This window comes from Zalophus californianus, chromosome 10 (genome assembly GCF_009762305.2).
Source record: "Zalophus californianus isolate mZalCal1 chromosome 10, mZalCal1.pri.v2, whole genome shotgun sequence".
In the NCBI taxonomy this organism is placed as follows: domain Eukaryota; kingdom Metazoa; phylum Chordata; class Mammalia; order Carnivora; family Otariidae; genus Zalophus; species Zalophus californianus.
Window position 1 is genome coordinate 61,067,637 of NC_045604.1, and position 20,845 is coordinate 61,088,481.

The 20,845-nt window shown below is 39.6% G+C and overlaps 2 pseudogenes; one reads left to right on the forward strand and one right to left on the reverse strand.

Annotated features, from left to right (window-relative positions):
* The first annotated feature begins 925 nt into the window (after positions 1–925).
* On the forward strand, positions 926–1,361 carry LOC113933266 (annotated as a pseudogene).
* A 17,542-nt stretch (positions 1,362–18,903) lies between these two features.
* On the reverse strand, positions 18,904–20,466 carry LOC113932589 (annotated as a pseudogene).
* Between the last annotated feature and the right edge of the window lie 379 nt (positions 20,467–20,845).

Sequence of the window (20,845 nt, forward strand, 5' to 3'; positions counted from 1 at the left end):
TGATTTTTCAAGATCAGAATGAGCAGAGGAAGTCACCGAGAGTGTAAGGTGACTCTGGGCTATAATGTGGCTAGCAAGGATTTCTAACATCTTGTCTGACCTATTCCCTAATACCAGGGCAGGTAGAGGAGTCGTTCAATGCCCCAGTCAGAATCAATGGCCATGCAGAATTAAAGTTTTAGACCATTTAACAATGGTCCTGTAATAAAATTCCCACTGGAGTGACAGCTGCTAGCTTTTGAACTCCTTGAGCTCAGAGGGTATGCCTGCCCATGTTCATACTTCATTTCTCAGCCTGGTGTTTTGAATTTAAAGGGTGCTTGGTATATGTATTTTTAACTTAGTTTAATACACATAAATATGATTCATGTTTTAGACAAGCAGGAAAGGTCTATCAGAGCAACGCACGTGGGTCTTTGAGAGTAGAAACATCTCTCATTCCACATCCTAAATTCAAACTTGGTGATAAAGAGCTGGTACAAACCAAGGAGGAGAAGATTTTTACTTTTACTTGAAATAGTCTGTATATTTGGAATTTGAATATCTTGTCTTGACTTCGTGAAGCTAGAAAGCCAAAAGGGAAGGAATACAGTACACGGAAGAGAATCAACCAAAAGGCAGTAAGAGAATTTCATGTAGCTACTGGCATATGCTCAAAAAATATTTTTAAAAATCTGGAGAGCGGACATCTTGTGGCTGTGTTGTGCGCGTGAGCCCCGTAGGGCCGGGGAGGTACCAGCTGCCGCGCGGGAAGGAGGCCGAGGCCGCAGCTTGAGAGAGGCCCCAGGCCCTCTGCGCCTGTGTCTGGCAGAGCCAGTAGGAGACGAAGAGACAATCCTTCCCTGCCGCCCGGATAATCAAGAGTTTTGGCCGGACCTTTGAGCGCACACCGAGAGAATGAGGAGCCAGACGAAAAGCACAGACTATGGCACTGGAACGGATTAATAAGGAACTTAGTGATTTGGCCCGTGACCTCCAGCACAATGTTCTGCAGGTCCAGTTGGGGATGATATGTTTCATTGGCAAGCCACAATTATGGGACCTGACAACCCATATCAAGGCAGTGTATTCTTTTTGACAATTCATTTTCCTACAGTCTACCCCTTCAAACCACCTAAGGTTGCATTTACAACAAGAATTTATCATCCAAATATTAACAGTAATGGCAGTATTTGTCTCAATATTCTAAGATCACAGTGGTCTCCTGCTTTAACTATTTCTAAAGTTCTTTTATCCATTTGTTCACTGCTATGTGATCCAAACCCAGATGACCCCCTAGTGCCAGGGATTGCACGGATCTATAAAGCAGAGATAAGTGCAACAGAATATCTCGGGAATGGACTTAGAAGAATGCCATGTGATGCTTCATGAAGTCAAGACAAGATATTCAAATTCCAAATATACAGACTATTTCAAGTAAAAGTAAAAGTCAGAATAACCTGCATTATAGCTGGAATAAACTTTAAATTACTGTTCCTTTTTTGATTTTCTTATCCAGCTGTTTCCCTATCAGACCTCATCTTTTTTTATTTTATTTTTTGTCTACCTCCCTCCATTCATTCACATGCTCATCTGAGAAGACTTAAATTCTTCCAGCTTTGGACAATAACTGCTTTTAGAAACTGTAAAGTAGTTACAAGAGAACAGTGGCCCAAGATTCAGAATTTTTTAAAAAATGGAGCATGTGTATTATGTGGCCAGTGTTTTCACTCTAACTTGGTTATGAGACTAAAACCATTCCTCACTGCTCTAACATGCTGAAGAAATCATCTGAAGGGGGAGGGGGAGGGAGATGGATGCTCAGTTGTCACATCAAAGGAAGCAGCATTATTCTAGCACCCAGTCTTTTTTTAAGACTTCCACTGTTAGAGATTTGAGGTTCCATATATACTTTATGCTCATAACTGATGTGCCTGGAGAATTGGTATTGAATTTATAGCATCAGCAGAGCAGAAAATGTGATGTATTTCATGCATGTCAATAAAGGAATGACCTGTTCTTGTTCTACAGAGAATGGAAATTGGAAGTCAAACACCCTTTGTATTCCAAAATAGGGTCTCAAACATTTTGTAATTCTCATTTAAATTGTTAGGAGGCTTGGAGCTATTAGTTAATCTATCTTCCAGTACACTGTTTAATATAGCACTGAATAAATGATGCAAGTTGTCAATGGATGAATGATCAACTAATAGCTCTGCTAGTAATTGATTTATTTTTCTTCAATAAAGTTGCATAAACCAAATTAAAAAAAATAAAAATCTGAATTGGGCCCAAAGTGGTTTTTCTTTTGTCATTCACACTAAAATTTAAACTTTTATGTGAAACTGAAGATGGGATCTTTTCGGGCGAATTCAATTTCTTAAACCAAAATCATTCTGCAAAATGGAGAAAAGTATGTTGCACATCAAAGGCGACAAACTTGGGAATAAGGCCGAGGTTACAGGCTCAGACAGCTAAGTCAGAGGCACACTCCCCTCTAATTGCTGCTCTGCCTTGCGTCTCCTACACCCCATCCCTACATTGACTCTCGACTTCACACACAGCCAGTTCTTCTCAGTGGCCCATTCTGAGGATAATGAACTTTTGCCAAGATTTGGATCTTGGTAGGCCAGATGTAACCTTATCTGCATGACATATCGTGAATGCACAATGAAAAAATTAGATATTAAACTATCTTAGTCTATTCTCAACACGGCACTCTGTTAAACTTAGTGATTCTTTTGTTTGAACACCCTCGATGGCTCCCTACTGCAGAAGAGGAAATTGGAAAGCCTTTCTGGTGGCCTTCATGTGCCTCTGTCTCTGTATTCCCACCCCTTTCCTCCCTCTCCACACTGTTTGCTCTGCTCTAGTCCTGCCAGAATCCTTAGACAGTCTTCCACCAGCCAGCTGTTCTCTTGGTATCTTTGTTCAAATATCATCTTCTCAATGACCACCCCATTTGATTTTTTTATTTTATTTTTTTAGATTTAACTACCAGTTTACATAAAATACAGAGCAGCAAGACAAAAGACAGAACAAAGTAATCAGCATAATGTAGAACATGGAATTTTTTTAAAGATTTTATTTGTTTATTTGATAGAGAGAGACAGGGAGAGCACAAGCAGGGGGAGCGGCAGGCAGAGGGAGAAGGAGAAGCAGGCGCCCCTCCGAGCAGGGAGCCGGATGCGGGGCTCCATCCTAGGACCCCGGATCACGACCCCAACCTGAAGGCAGCCTCCCAACAGACTGAGCCACCCAGGTGCTCCTAACATGGAATTGTTTTAAAAGACAAAAGACCCATTTTCTCTCCCAAATATTCATGGGCATGATAAAAAGGGGACTGTAGTCAGGGATTCTTAAGAATAAAATAATTTTAAGGGCGCCTGGGTGGCTCAGTTGGTTAAGTGACTGCCTTCGGCTCAGGTCATGATCCCGGAGTCCCGGGATCGAGTCCCACATCGGGCTCCCTGCTCAGCAGGGAGTCTGCTTCTCCCTCTGACCCTCCCCCCTCTCATGTGCTCTCTCTCTCTCATTCTCATTCTCTCAAATAAATAAATAAATAAAATCTTTATAAAAAAGAATAAAATAATTTTAAGACAAAATACCAAATGCAATGTGTCACCCTTATTAGAATTCTAATGTAAACACCTGAACCACACCCTGTGCTGATCCCCCTTATCTTGCTCTATTTTTTTCCCGAGTTTATTTACACTTTTGAATATACTTTACAATTTATTTATTTGTTATTGTGTTTATTGCTTATTTTCTATTCTTTACCCATTAGAATGTGAGTGATATGAGAGCAGGGATTCTTGTCATTTTAAAAAATAATATATCCCAAATGCTTAGGACAGCATCTGACTTATAGTTAGAAGTTATTCAATAAATATTTATTGATAAATGAAGGGAGGAATATGTTTAGCATTCATTAACATTTATTAAGTAGTATCATAAAAATAATATGAAACTCAAATTTAATTATATATGATTCTCTAGCCTTTGGTTCGTATGTCCATAAATAGATGTTCCACTAAGATGGAGAGGCAAGAGGCTTGGGAATCACCTAGAACTATGTTCAAATCACAGTTCTGCCCTTTTCTACTTTTTTCCATAGGGAAAATTTTTGCTTTTGTTTGTTTGTTTTGCTGGGCATGGACCCGAACATGGGGCTCAAACTCATGACCCTGAGATCAAGACCTGAGCTGAGATCAAGAAATGGACTTTTACCTGACTGAGCCACCCTGGTGCTCCTCCACAGGGAAAAGTTAAGTAAATGCTTCAGTCATCCCCTTTGTGAAATGGCAGTGATGTAGATATTCAATGAGCAAGTAGCACAGTCCCTGGTGCAATGGGCACATGATAAATATGAGTCTCTTTATTTTCTCTTCCTCTAATCCCTCAGCAGTTCCTACATAGTAGGAGGCAAAAAGGAAAGTCAAAGGCACTTGCAGAGATCCGTAGTGGGTCCCCAAACTTCTCTACACAGGAAGTTGTGCAGAAGATTGGGAATAAGGTGAAGAGGCAGGTATCAAACCTCTCCTAGCCCTTCTTCACTGGCCAATGGGGATGGAGAATGAGGACAGAAAAGAGGTGCACACATTACTCATGACTGTGGTGGAAGAAGTTCCAGACCAAGCATGAAAAAGATGGTGGTGCAAAATGCTGGCCACTCAGAGCCATAAAAACCCGACCACACATCATCGAAGCAAAAACAGCCTGAACCCAGAGTCAGAGACCAAAGCCTAGGTCAAAGGACTAAAGAGGAAAAGGGGTCAAGAATAAGAAGGTTGAAAGTGGCTAGAAGGAAATGGAGTCAGTGAAAGTCATTGAAAGTGGTCATATCCTGCAGCTGCATTGAGAGGACCAAATGGATAAGGTGCTTCTGGAAGGGGAGTGGCCCAAGTCTGTTAGGAAGTCCTATACATAAAGCACAGCATCTCCCACCGCCATGCCAGGCCCTTCCCTGACAGTTTGGGGATTTTTTTTTTTCTTTACTGAGACTGTTCTGACATTCCTAAAGAAGGCTTCCAGCCTGGAGAAATTAGAAAAAAAGGCGGGATAGAGGAATAATACTTTTCTTCCTCAAATCAGAGAGAATATTACTTGATACTCTGAAGTCAGAAAGAAAATTAAAGTGAAAATATGTTTTATTTTGTATTTTTTTTAAAGATTTTACTTATTTGACAGAGAGACACAGCTAGAGAGGGAACACAAGCAGGGGGAGTGGGAGAGGGAGAAGCAGGCTTTGCACTGAGCAGGGAGCCCAATGCGGGGCTTGATCCCAGGACCCCAGGATCATGACCCAAGCCAAAGGCAGACACTTAATGACTGAGCCCACCCAGGCGCCCCTGAAAATATGTTTTAAAAAATATAATAAGGGCACCTGGGTGGCTCAGTCATTAAGCGGCTGCCTTTGGCTCAGGTCATGATCCCAGGGTCCTGGGATCGAGTCCCGCATCAGGCTGCGGGAAGCCTGCTTCTCCCTCTCCCACTCCCCTTGCTTGTGTTCCTGCTCTCGCTATCTCTCTCTCTGTCAAATAAATAAAATCTTAAAAAAAATAAAAAATAAAAAATACAATAAATTATAATCAATGCTCATGGACATAATGAACACTCAACAGCACATCAGTGAATGAGTATTTATTGAGTAAATGTCCCCAAGATGTACAGTCATGCTCCATACCTCTCATGCAAACACCACTTCCAGCTTTGACATCTCACTTTAACTCTCACATTAGGAGTGATTTTGATTGAGAAATCCTCTCAATAGAATCAGTGCAATGTATGGATTGTTACTTGTTTTTGTAATCTTAGATAAGAATATGATATCTTTTCTACTTAATAAGTAGCTAACCTGTTAAATTCTATAGACTTCATTAACAAAATAAGGAACTCACTACTACTAGTGGTAGTAAAACCAGGTGCCAGTCAGAGAGCTGAAGTGAGCTCACAAAGCACCCACATCCTCTCCTGAGGCTACTGGGTCTAGAGTCTGGCTCTGACTCAGCAGGGTCAGAAACTTGACTTTACAGAATCATCTGGTGATGATTGATTTCTACTAAAGAAATTCACCAAATGGGCAAATTAAGATTTTCAGATTTATGAAGAATCTTTTTTTTTACATTAACCATATAAATTTAATAGAAAACAATCTAGAATACCTTTACATATTCCTTTTGGATTTAGGAAGAATCTTAATGATCATTGCAGTAAACAATCCCCAAAGAATGTTCTGTGAAACTTTAGTTCCTCAGGATGTTAATAATTTCCTTGGGGGAAAAATTCAGGGTAAAATAAATTTAGGAAATTCTAGGATAAATAATGTTAAACATGCTTCTTTATCATAGGACTTCCCAGTCTCTCATATCTAAAATTCTATATGAATCACAAAGAGAATCTCAAATAGTATGAAGTTCCCATATACCCTCTTAACCTTCCCCCTGCCTTGGTTTCTTCTATTATTAACACCATGCATTGGTGTTTTACATTTGTTAAAATTGATGAACCCATATTGACATTATTTTTAGCTGAAGTCTGTAGTTTGCCTTAGGTTTCACTCTTTGAGTTGTACATACTGAGTTTTGACAAATGTACGATGACCTGTATCCACCATTGCAGTATCATATAGAAGAGTTTCACTGCCTTAGAAATCTCCTGTGCTCTACCGATTCATCCCTCCCTCCCTCTCCCCAAGCCCCTAGCAACTACTGATTTTTTACTTCATAGCTTTACCTCCATAGTTTTGCCTCTTCCAGAATATCACACAGTTGGAATCATGCAGGATGTTCTTTTCCAGATTGGCTTCTTTTACTTAGTAATATGTGTTTAAGGTTCATTTAGGTCTCTCATGGTTTCACAGCTCATTCCCTTTTATCACTGAATAATAGTCCATTGTATGGATGTACCACAGTTTGTTTATTCATTCCTCTACTGAAGGACATCTTGGTTGCTCCCAAGTTTTGGCAACTTTGAATAAGGCTGCTATAAATATTATGTGCAGGTTTTTATGTGGACATAAGTTTTTAATTCATTTGCATAAATACCTAGGGGAGTAATTGTTGGATCATATTTTTGTAAGAAGCTGTCAGACTGTTTTCCAACATGGCTGTTCCATTTTGCATTCCCACTAGCAATGAATGGGCTATTGCTCAGCATCCTCATCAGCATCTGGTATTGCCAGTGTTTTGGATTTTAGCCATTCTAATAGGTGTGCAGTGGTATATTTTTGTTTGAATTTGCAAATTCCTAATGACATATGATGTGGAATAAGCATAAAGATAAAATAAGCATCATTTCATATGCTCACTTGCCATCTCTATATCTTATTTGGTGAGATGTCCAGATATTTTGCTTATTTTTTAATTGGCTTGCTTTTTTTCTTATTGTTGAGTTTTAAGAATTATTTGTATATTTTGGATACTCATCCTTTATCACATGTGTTCTGCAAATATTTTCTCCCAGTCTGTGGCTTGTTTCATTCTCTGAACAGAGGAGTGTTTTGCAGGGCAGAAGTTTTTAATTTCAATAAAATCCAACTTATAATTTTTTTTAGTGGACTGTGCTTTCAGTGTTTTATCTAAAAAGTCATTGCCAAACCCAAGTTCACTTTGTTTTTCTCCTATGTCATCTTTTGGAGTTTTTATCATTTTGTGTTTTAAATTGCAGTTTATGATCCATTTTGAGTTAGTTTTTGTGAAAAGTATAAGATCTGTGTCTAGATTCTTCTTCTTTTCCTTCTTTTTTTTTTTTTTTTTTGCATGCAGATGTCTAGCTGTTCTAACAGACTGAGCACTGTTCTAGGACTTTCATTTTGAAGGAGACAATTGGGAAAATGCTGACCAAATCTCTGTTTCAATTGTACAAGTAAAGAAATTGAAACCCAGAGAAGTGAATTATTTTTTTCAAGGTCACACAACTCACACTAGCTAAATTAAGACTAAACACTGGGGCATCTGGTCTCAGTCAGTTGGGTGCCTGCCTCTTGATTTCAGCTCAGGTCATGATCTCAGGGTCGTGAGATGGAGCTCTGCATTGGGCTCTGTGCTCAGTGTAGAGTCTTCTTGTCCCTCTCCCTCTGCTCCTGCCCCTAGTCATGCATTCTCTCTTTTACTCTCTTTCTCTCTCAAATAAATAAATCTTAAAGAAAAAGAGGATGAAAAGAAGACTTACAAAATAGAATTTCAATTTTAATTTCCAATGGCACATATCTTTTCACTGACCAATGTACTTGTATCTCTTGCCTTATTCCTTTCAAGTTGAAAGGTCTTTCCATGGTTGTTTGGTCAAACAGATCAAACATTTCATCTAGGTGGTGGTGTAATCTGGATAATTTTTTCTTATTTTACTTTGCATATCTCTCAGAGGTGGTGTCTTCTTCCTTAGTCACTATATATATTAATCTATAATTAATTAGTCACTATATTCATATAATTAATATAATATATAGAGAAAAATATATATAGAAAATTAAACATATAAGAATTGTATACATATATAATATATATATTCTTTAATTTTGTTTGTTCTTGATTATACACAATAATACTTGGTATTGATATTACTTGATGTGTAACATTAATAGGTATGCAATTTATCTTACATTAGTCCCTGTTAATGCTGGTAAATTCAACATTCATTTCAAAGCATTTTTTCTGATCTCTCTGAGTCTGGAGCTCTTTTATGAGTCCTAAGAAGGGTGGAGATTTCAGAAACACACAAGTGTTTTTTTATTTGCTTTGTTTTGTTGATAAAAGTTTCAGAGATTTTCCTATATCTCTGTTAAGCTTTTGAAAGGTTTTAAAATCTTCTCTCTTGGGCGCCTGGGTGGCTCAGTTGGTTAAGTGACTGCCTTCGGCTCAGGTCATGATCCTGGAGTCCAGGGATCAAGTCCTGCATCGGGCTCCCTGCTCAGCGGGGAGTCTGCCTCTCCCTCTGACCCTCTTCTCTCTCGTGCTCTCTCTCATTCTCTCTCTCAAATAAATAAATAAAATCTTTAAAAAAAAAAGACTTTAAAAAAATAAAAAAAATAAGAACAATCTTATTAAAAAAAAATCTTATCTCTTATGTTTAGCTACTACTACAGAGATTTAATTTGTTTCATTTATGTTGACTTTTCTGACACTGTACCTAAATTCTAGAAGTTAAGACTACTGTGGCCTGGGGCACCTGGGTGGCTCAGTCATTAAGTGTCTGCCTTCAGCTCAGGTCATGATCCTGGGGTCTTGGGATGGAGCCCCACATTGGACTCCTTGCTCAGTGGGAAGCCTGCTTCTCCCTCTCCTACTCCCCCTGCTTGTGTTCCCTCTCTCGCTGCCTCTCTCCGTCAAATAAATAAATAAAATCTTTATTAAAAAATGTTAAAAAAAAAAAAAGACTACTCTGGCCTAATGATACCTAGGGACAGTCAAGAGAAAGAAGTCAGCCTTCATTTGGCTCTAACCATTGCCCCCAAATATATATTTTAATAAGGTCTGTGAATGCAGTATCTCCAATATCCAATTAAGGGTGAGTCTATTTTTATGGCCAGCAGGTAATGCAAAACATTCTGAAGCTATTCTTCCTTTTCTCTATTCCTTTTTAGATGTTCAAATAGGTCACTTGAAAATTATGCCTGGCTTCTTCAGTTGAGTACATTACCCTTGGATGGAAGGAATTCACCCATGTCTTCTCTAGATAAAGTAAATCAGTTTTAGAGAGTAAGACCTTGTTGCCACTCAGAGCATAGCATTGAATTACTGTCTCTGCTGGACATCACCTGAGGGGGCTAATTACTTTTTCCAAAACCCAATTCTCTTACCAGATTGCAAAGTATTTTACTTTTGCAATTGGATATTTTGAATTGTGGGTGTAAAAATTCCCATTATCTATAAGAAACCTCTACAATATAGAGATAAAACATGGGAGAGGAAGATGATCTAGAGAGAGATATAGAATAGAATATTCTTTTACATGATTGACAATAATGAAAGTTCAGTGAAAAATAATAAACACCCAATTTTAAGACAATGACATGACTATCTGCTTAAACCAATCAAGAACTGGAGGAGTAAAAAAGAATGTTTTAAGCATCAAGATAAAACCCTGCATATAGTTGATGTTCAATCAAAATTTGTTAGATTGAATTGACTTAATTCGTGGTTGAATTATCTGATGAGACACTTGAGGACTATGCCCTGTCTTTTTAAAGAGGTAGATGTATTTTAGACATCTGAAGTGTAGAAAACCAAGCTTATATTTTATTAATTTTGTTTTAATATTGACTTTAAAATATTTTTATTATAAAAATATTAAAACATACATAAAACAGAAGAGTTTGTATAATAAACTCTCACGTGAATCAACCAGCTTCAACAATTGTAAATACATTGTTCATCTAACTCCCCACCCACTACCCCTTGCTGCTTATTATGTTTACAACCTTATTGGGGTATAATTTATAAAACATAAAATGTAGCCATCTATTGCACAATATAATTATTTTTTACTAAATGTATAAGTTTGCACACCATTACACAAATCTAGCTTTAGAATATTTCTATCCCCTCCCAAAAGTTCCTATGTGTTCATTTGGAGTCAATCCCACTTCCATCCTCAAACTTTGGTAACCATTGATCAGCTTTCTGTCTCTATAGATTTGCCTTTTCTGGACATTTTATATAAATGGAATCATATAATATGTAGAATAATGTTTCAGAGGTTCATCTATTTTATAATATGTATCACAGATTCATTCTTTTCATTATCACATGGCCTTCCATTGAAGGGATGTATTACATTTTGTTCATCCATTCACCCTTTAACATACATGTGATTTTTTTTTCCTGGTTTGGGGGCTATAATGAGTAGTGGCTGCTATAAAAATTCATATGCAAGTCTTTTCATATGCAAGCCCCTTTTTGTGGGCATATGTCTTTATTGCTCTTCTAGACACCTAGAAGTGAATTACTGGGTCATATGGTGAGATTACATTTAACTCTTTAAGAAATGGCCATTTTCCAAAGTAGTTGTACCATTTTAAAGCCACTCATAAAATTTCATATACAGTGTTTTTGTTTACATTCAATTTAAGTATTTTCTAATTTCTCTTGTGAATTTTCCTCTGAGCAATGGATTATTTAAAAGTGTGTTTTTTAAATAACCAAATATTTGAGGATTTCCCAAATTTCATTCTATTGTTAATTTCTAATTTACTCATACTTTATATCATTCCAATCCTTTTAAGTCTATGGAAACTTGTTTTAAGATCTGGCATATTATCTATTCTGAAAAGTGTTCCATGTGCTCCTGAAAAGATTGTATTTTCTGCTATTTTGGGGTGGAACATTCTATAAATATTGACTAGTACAAGTTGGCTGACAGTTTCGTTGAACTCTTGTAGATCTTTGCTATTTTTCTGTATTGTTCTATCAATTACCAAGAGTGGATTGCTGAAGTCTCCAATTATTATAAGTGAATGGTATACTTCCCTTTTTAATCCTATAAATTTCTGCTTATGGATTTTGGAACTCCATTGTTAGTTGCATATATATTTTTAGTTATTATATCTTCTTCATGAATTGGCCCTTTTTATCATTATCATTTATCATTATGAAACGTCCTTCTTTGTCTCTAGAAATATATATATATATATATTTTTTTTTTTTTTGTAAGAGAGGGAGAATGAGGGTGGGAGTGGCAGAAGAGGAGGAGAGAATCTTAAGCAGGCTCCACACCTAGTGTGGAACCCAACATGAGGCTCAATCTCACAACTCTGAGATCATGACCTGAGCTGAAATCATGAGTTGGATGCTTAATCCAATTGAGCTTCCCAGGAGCCCCTGTCTCTAGTAATATTTTTCTCTTGAAGTCAGTGATGTGTCTGTTATTCTAGAGTATATTAATATTAATATTAGGAGACACTTCAGCTTTGCTATGATTACTATTTCCATATTATATTTTTTCCTTTCAACTTGTTTATGTCTTTGAATTTATGTAGACAACATACAGTTGGATCTTGTTTTTATTTTTTATATGCAGTCTCTTAGTGAAGTGTATAGTTCATTCACATTTAGTGCATTTTAATGAAAGGCATTTAATACCTTTTGTCTGGAGTGTTTAGTCAATTCACATTTCATGTAATCATACATTGAATGTAATAACATTTAATGTAATATAATAAAGCAGGATTTGATTCTGCCATTTTACTACTTGCTTTCTGTATGGCTCATGTTTTTGCTGTTGTTCCTCTGTTCCTTTTTTACTGCCTTCTTTTTTGGTTAAACAAATATTTTTATTATATCATTTAAGTCCTCTTTTAGTTATTTCACTATTACAATATGCATCAGATTAATTTCAGATTAATACTATTTCAGATTAATACTAACAATTCTGATAGAATATAAGAAATTTTCTCCAATATAGCTCTATTCCTTCTCTCCTTTGTACTATTATTATCATACATATTATACCTATGTATATTACAAATCCAACAATACAATTATAATTAGTGCTTTACGCAATCCTGTGTCTTTTAAAGAAATGAAGAGAAAAAAAGAAAACATATATTCACACAGTCTTTTATATTTACCACATTTTCACTTTTTCCAAGATGATTTCCTTAGTATTGCTTGTAAGTATTGTCTACAAGCAACAAATTTTCTCGGCCTTTACCTTCAGATCGCTCTCCTTTTTTTTAAGATTTTATTTATTTATTTGACAGAGAGAGAGAGACAGCGAGGGAGGGAACTCGAGCAGGGGGAGTGGGAGAGGGAGAAGCAGGCTTCCTGTGGAGCAGGGAGCCCAATGCAGGGCTTGATCCCAGGACCCTGGGATCATGACCTGAGCCAGAGGCAGACGCTTAACCTACTGAGCCACCCAAGCGCCCCTACCTTCAGATCTCTTTATTCCACTTTTCTTTCTGAAGGATAGTTTTGTTGGTTAGAGAATTCTTAACTGACATTTTTTTTTCTCTTTCAGCACATCGAATATTTTATTTTATTGCCTTCAGGCCTTCTCTTTTTAAATGACAAGCCAAGTAGCTGCTAGTCACATTGTTACATACCCTTGTGTATGATGAATCAGTTTTGTCTTGCTGTATTCAAGATTTTCTCCTTGTCTTTGGTTTTCAACAGTTTGATTATGATTTTCTAGATGTAGCTCTCTTTGTGTTTATTTTACTTGGAGTCTGTCAAACTTCTTGTATCTGTACATTTTTTTTCCCCTCAAATTCAGGAATTTTTTTAGCTGTTATTCCTTCAAATGTTTTTTTGTCTGCCCCTTAGTCTCTCTCACTGTTTCCTGAAACTCCCATAAGCCTCTGAAGATCTATTCAGGTCTTTCATTCTTGTTCTCCTGTGATTTTCAGATTGGCAATTTCTATTCACTCATCTTCAATTTCATTGATTCTTTCTTCTAATACCTCAAATTGATTGTTAAGCCCAAGTTAGAGAGAGGCATGCCTCAGATTACTCTTACCTAACGTTTGCTCATTTTTCATGAGTAACTGCTTCTCAAAGTTTATGACTCTATCAATTTTTAGAGCTATAAAATGAGTTTTTTTTCTGTTATTGCTTTTTGGAAAAAAATTTGCCTAATTCCTCATTCTTCTATACTATAAGTCCCACCTGTATGTTCCTGGATTAGTTTCCTAGGTTTGCCATAACAAATTAACATAAACTTTGTGGCTTAAAATCACAGAAATTTATTCTTGCATACCTCTGGAGGCTAGCAATTTTTAATCAAGGTGGCAGCAGGGTTTACTCTCTCTAAAAGCTTGAGAAAAATTGTTACTGGCCTCCTCCAGCTTCTGGTGGCTGCAAGTGCTCCTTAGCTTATGGCAGCATGACTCTAATCTCTGCCTCTGTCTTCACATGGACTTCTTATCTATATGTCTCCCTCTGTGCCTTTTCCTCTCCTTTTAAGGGCCACAATCATTAGATTAGGGAACAGCCTAAATCCAGGATGATTTCATCTCAAGCTCCTTAACTAATTATACCTCAAAGACTTTATTTCCATGTAAGGTCATATTTTGAGGCTCTGGGTAGTCATGAATTTTGAAGATACATCATTCAACCCACTACAGTTCCCAAGCTTACTTTTGAAGTCAGCATCCAGACAGGGCTAGCTCACTGCATGTATTTGGGTATCTGTGTTAACTTCCTGTCACAAACATACAATAAATGCTTTGTTCTCTTGTAATTTCTGTGCCTCAATTTTCTCATATTTTAATGAATTGAGAGCGAATAAAAGTACCAGTCTGATAGAATTTTTGCAAGAAACTAAATGAAATATTTTCAATGCTCTAATAGAAGTTTTTGTTACTTAAAAAAAAAAACCTGTCATGTAAATGTCTGTTCCATGGCATTATACTATTGCTTATTGATGATTTCACATGGGTTAAAACCAAATACAATGCATCAACTAGTTCCCAAAATGTTTAGAGAATATTTTCTTCCAGTATCAATTAAGATATTTCTACTATATAGAAAATTAATCATCAACTGTCATGAATACATTAATGGTTACTGATGAGATGCTTGGCCCCAGAATGAGAGAAGCCACTGGAGATGCTCACTTCCTCCCCAAAGTGTCAAAATATAACTCAATACTAACGCAAATTTAAAATATACCAAAGATTCTTCCCATTTTAGTATTTGTTTCTATAGTTTCTCACCTCTCACTTTCAGAGCAGAGGAAATGTGCAATTGTAGAATTGCACTGGGATCAAACATTTTCTTTTAAAGGGCTTCTATCTTTTCTCCTATCTTATCAGGAGCCTGATCTTTGATTGACAAAATTCATATCCTGATTGAAGCCAGATATCTGATAACCCAAAACCACTCACCTCAGTGACTAAAAGTTAGTGAAATCCATCATTTAGAATACTGTATACCAAAGTCTACTCTCCTCACTTTTTAAAAAGTCAGTTGTGTTGGTCTTATGTAGGGAATCTAGAAATTAAGATACTCTAACAATTTATTGAGGACACTAAGGACCTTTTTTAGTGAAAGACACTCATTTGCTCTCCTTTACCTTTAGAGATATGTAGAGCCAATGATTTGTATTCCCTGGCCCTATAAGTCTATGAAAATTTTGTCAACTTCTTAATGAAGAGGCAGGACATGTTCTCTAAATCTCTAGTCTCTGAGGATTTTCACTCCATGTGTCTAGTAGCATTTTAAATAGCTTTACTGAGGAATAATTGACAAATATAATTGTATATATTTAAAGTGTACAATGTGATGATTTGATATACACACACATTGTAGAATGTTAAGCAAGGTCGAGATAATTAGCACATCCATTACCTCACATAGTTAACTCTTTTTTCTTGTGGTAAGAATGCTTAAGATCTACTCTCAACACTTCTTAAGTATGCAATATCACATTATTAACTATAGTCACCATGCTGTACGTTAGATCCTCAGCACTTACCTTCTTATAACTGGGAATTTGAAATAATTCAAATTCATAATTTGTACCATTATGAAAAACAGTATAGAGGTTCCTCAAAAAATTAAAAATTGAACTACCATGTAACCTGGCAATCCCACTTCTGGGTGTATGTCCAAAGGAACTGAAATCAGTATCTCAAAGAGGTATCTGCACATCTATGTTCATTGGAGCATCATTCATAATAGCCAAGATATGGAAAGAACCTAAATGTCCTTCCATGGATGAATGGATCCTACTTTAAAAAGAAGAAAGGGTAGGGTATGTGCTATGGTGAGCGCTGTGAATTGTGCAAGACTGTTGAATCACAGATCTGTACTTCTGAAACAAATAATGCAACATATGTTAAGAAAAAAGAAAAAGAAGAAGATAGTAGGATGGGAAGAATGAAGGGGAGTAAGTCAGAGGGGGAGACGAACCATGAGAGACGATGGACTCTGAAAAACAAACTGAGGGTTCTAGAGGGGAGGAGGGTAGGGGGATGGGTTAGCCTGGTGATGGGTATTAAAGAGGGCACATTCTGCATGGAGCACTGGGTGTTATGCACAAACAATGAATCGTGGAACACTACATCAAAAACTAATAATGTAATGTATGGTGATTAACATAACAATAAAAAATTAAAATAAAAGAAGAAAAAAATCTTTTAAGTCAGAAGAGAAAGCATTAATTTCTTCATTTTAAAGATCAACAACTGAATGAAACTCAGTACAGCTAAGCAAAATACTCAAGGTCAAACAGCTAGAAATTGACAGGACAGAAGTCCAGATTCAGGTCTCTGAATCATCACATAACTTTGAAAGTTGTTATTCTAATAAATGCACAGTATGATTCAGATGTTTGTCATTATTCACATTGGTTCCTAAAACATAGTTTTACTTTCTAATCCTAAAGAAATATATACATTTTTTTAAAGATTTTATTTACTTATTTGAGAGAACGAGAGTGCACGTGTGTGCACAAGCATGGGGGAGGGGCAGAGGGAGAAGCAGAATCCCCATTGAGTGGGGACCCTAGGATTATGACCTGAGCCTAAGGCAGGCACTTAACCGATTGAGTCACCCAGGCACCCCTGAAATATATACTTTTTACACTGCTCATGAAGGACCTTTCAGTACCCCTCAACTGAATTTTGGATTTGATTAGGACTGAAAAACAAGTTCAAGGAAGAATAATCTAAGAATAACTGGTAGTCAGATTCAAGGAATGAATAGATCTTACTGCTTTTGCCCTAATGGTCTGTAGAAGGCAGGTTGGCTTTCTCGACAGAATGATTGCAGTTTACCCATTCTCCAAACTGACCATTTTTGGCTCTTAGGCATCAGTTTTCAGGTAACTAGATACATTTCTTTCCATCTAGAGTACTCTTTTGTTTCCTTGTAAACATCAAAGAAAATAAATTCCATTTAGATGATTTCTCATGATTGACACCAATAATTGGGCTCACATGGTTAATAAGACAAAATCATAAAATGTAGAACTCATTTGGAAAAATAGACAGAGTGTAGAGATGGTGGGGCCATTAGTTGGAAAACAGAAAATCTCTGTTGAAATTCTCACAGTGTAGGAGGGGAAACTACATTTCATTTCTACAAATACATATTGAAAGGTGCTGTGTGCCGGATTCTGTGCTCACAGTACAAAGATTCATTCCATCACAAATAAGACCAAGTATTTCTTGTGCACCTAGCATGTGTTAGAGACTGCTACTGGTGTGGGGAACACAGCAGTTAACAAAACAAAATGCTTGTCCCCATGGTCAGGCCATGGTATGACTAGTCTCACCATGGCAGCAACTGGTAGAAGAGATGTATGTTGTCTTTAGCACAGGCTTAATTGGAAGCTAATAAGTATTAATCAGCTGTCAATGCAAACAGCAAACATTGGTAGTCAGAGCTGGATTCAAATCCAAGTCCCAGCACTTTCACACAGTGTAGCCCTTGGGCAAATTACTCAGTCTTTTTTTTTTTTTCAGAAGATTTTTTTATTAAAACTCGGTGACTTCAGTAAAGGGACAGTACAAAAAAAATTTTGGTCCATGAAAAAAACATAATTCAGTTAATAAAATGTTATCTTCAACAGGGACACTGTGTAGGAATGCTGAACTTCCTTCTCATGGTTTCAGCCCCAAGGACAGAGGCTGTCCAGTGTCTGTGGGGAGACCTTTTCAGGGAGGGATGGGATAATGCAAGGAAGGGGAAGACGGGGAGAAAATTCTGTTCCTGGTGTGGAAGAGGCAGGGATATGGGGCTGGAGGATGTGCTCGCAGGAGCCTGAGGAAGGAGTGGGGAAGCAGGTGCTTTGTCAGTTCTGTGGGGTTAGAGCCCAGGCTGAAAGGAATTCCCCCTCTGTGCCCAGCTGTCTCCCACCCTGCTATGTTGAATCTGTGAACCTGGGATATGCTAACTTGGGGTGATACAACCTGGAAGAAGAATATGAGGCTCTCCTGGAAAGATGCAAAACCATCTCAGTTCCAAGGGGCCAAGATCACAAGGTCCTGCTGCTACCTGAGGGGTCTGAAGCTTTGCGGGCAGGGGCTGGGGAGTCACAGTCCTGTGAGGCAGGGAGAGGGAAGAGTCACAGACCTGACTCAGAGCTATTCGCCAGCCCTAGGCTCTTTCACTCCTCAGTGCCCTAGGAGTCACCAGTGGGTGTCAACTGGGCAGACAAGGGACAGGAAGACAGGGATGGCCCAGGGCTTTTACCCATTTGATTTCGGGCTTGTTTCTCCATGAAGGGATAGGGGAGGCAGGGTGGAGTGAATAAATGAGTCACACCTCCAAGCAACAGCAGGAAGGAACAGCCTCTGCTGGCAATGACAATACCCCAGGTTAGATCCCTGGGGCTCTGACAGAGAAAGGCAAGATTCCCCCTCCCCAATGCCCTGTGTTAGGACAGCTCGAGAGCAGGGGATCCTAAAGAGAGCAGCTACAGGGAGTGTGCTGGGAGGGAGCACTAGTTGACAAACTCTAATACTGATGTGGACCCCCTACGAGGGAGTAAGAGAAGCACTGAGACAGCAGGCCCATCCAGAGGGCTGCGGACTGACCTGGGGCTCAGTGGGGCCCAACAACCAGGGTTCCTTTAGTGCTAGCAGGCAACAAGTAAAGGGAGAGTGTGCTCCAAACCTGTGGAGGGAAGGAAGGAAATTGGATTCTGTTATCCGGAGAGCCAAGATCAACTAGCTTATAGAGTGCCCCCAGGCCTGAGTCTCAGAGAAGGGGCTAAAGCTCCCAACTCCTGGGTCTCTGAAGGGCAGGATCAGTGTAGCCAGTCCCCTTGAAGACCACCTGGCCTTAGGCCCAATCCATTCAATGCACTGATTACCACTACAGGTCTCTCTCTAATACTATCCAGAGGTCCTATGTAGACCAGGGGAGGGTAGAGGCACATGGGAACTTTGTGGGGCAAAGGGAAGCTGGGGGACAGGAAGGGATGGGGTGGGAGAAGAGGGTGACAGGTGTCTTGTGAGACAGAAATGCGAGACCCTCTTCATTCTGGTGTTGTCCTTGAACCAACAGCATCCCCTGGAAGGCCCCAAGCAAGACCAAGGCAGGTGCTATGAGGCAGGCAGCACAGGGCCCAAATACGAATCTGTGCAGCCAAATCAGGGCTGCGGGAGAGGCCCTGTGTATTTTGGATTCCCAAGGCTTGCTCTAATTCTTGTCATCTCTGCTGCACCTTGGAGTAGAAGTACTGGCACACAGCCTCCTGAGCCCAAGGCTGGAAGTAAAATTCGGCTCGGCGCTCTTCCTCTGGGTTACCCACCACGTCGGTCATGGTCTTGAGGTCCCAGCACTGGGACTGTAGCGAATCATTGATGAAACCCTGAGGGTCTCTGGCGAAGCTCAGCATGAACTCCCGCTGGGTCTTCAGCTGACTGATAATTTCTATTGTCTCATGGATCTTGTTGTCTAGAGTAGCAATCTCCTGCTGGCTGGTAGTAGACAGCAGGAAAGAATTCATCTGGGTCTTCAAAGTATCATCCATTTCCACATCGATGTCATAACAAGTGGACTTTTTCTGATCATTTGGGTCAACACTGATGATATGATTAATGATGATAGGCTCTGGTGGCATAAGCAAGGCATGGAGCCGTTGAAACGTATGAAAACTTCATACATTGATAGTCAAAAATCTGCTGGAGGTACTTGTCACAGATGACAAACTCCCGCTCGTGAGGGTGCTGGAGCTTATGTGTCTTAATATATTGCCACAGTGCTTGGATGATCACTGGACAGGTCTGGATGTGGATGCCCAGGAGCCGAGCCAGGCAAGGGTCTAATTTAAACTGGGGAGGGTGGTAGTCCAGCATCAGGAGGACAGTGCCCGGTACATTCAGGTCTCCTGGCAGCTTCACGTGGAAGCCGTCCGTCTCCTGGGTAGTGGCGGTCCTGTGCCAATCCTCCAGGAGCCGTCCTTCTACCCGAAGCTCCCAGGAAGCCACCATCCCCTCCCCATCCTCGGCATCTGATTTAGCCGGATTAAAAGTGTTAGAAATGAAAATTCGCAGCTTCCGTTTTTGCTTGATGGGACGTTTCAAGGCTTCCTGGATATCTAGCCGTTTCCTCATGATAGTCTGGTCCAGCTTCCTTTCAAATCCAAGAGATCCATATAAGCCTGGGATTCTGGTACCAGTTCACGAATCATTTGAGGTAGAATTTTGTCAGCCATCTTCTTTTTCTTTGCATTGTGGTTTCGATTTTGGACCGCCTGCTGCTGGACCTGCTGGACCTGCTGAGGTGCAGGTCTCTTGCGGGACTGGTCCATCCCTGACTGGGCCAGGCCAGGTCGGACTGAAGGGTTCCCCACATAGCCAGGGGGTCCCATGGAAGGCCCCGGAGGTGTCATTCGGCTGCCTGGCAGCATACCTGTTCTTGGATGGGCCACTCCGGGCATCGGGGAGCAGTACAGCCCTTGACCCGGTGCCGGGCCCATTTGCACGGGAGGCCCTGGAGTCCCGCCTGGACCCTGGGCAGCCGCCGCGCCTGCCCCTCCTGAGGCTCCGGCGCCGCCACTCGGAGCCGCAGACTCCAAACCCGCCCGGGCCGCCATCTTCCACCGAGCTGCTGCTGCAGCTGCACAAAGAACCGGATCTGGAAATTACTCAGTCCTTTTGGTGTCGGGTACCATTTTAAAAATGGCACCTACAAATATTGTAACAAAGTTGTACGGTGATAGATCGTGACTTCACTTATGGTGATGAGCGCTGAGTAATACACAGAATTGACAAATCACTATGGGGCATCTGGGTGGCCCATTCGGTTAAGCATCTTGCCTTCAGCTCAGGTCCTGGGATCCAGCCCCATGTCATCTGGCTCCCTGCACAGCGGGGAGCCTGCTTCTCCTTCTGCCCTACCCATCCCCCCTGCCCCGCTCATGCTCTCTCTCACTCTCTCAAATAAACAGAAAGAAGAAAGCAAGAAAGCAAGAG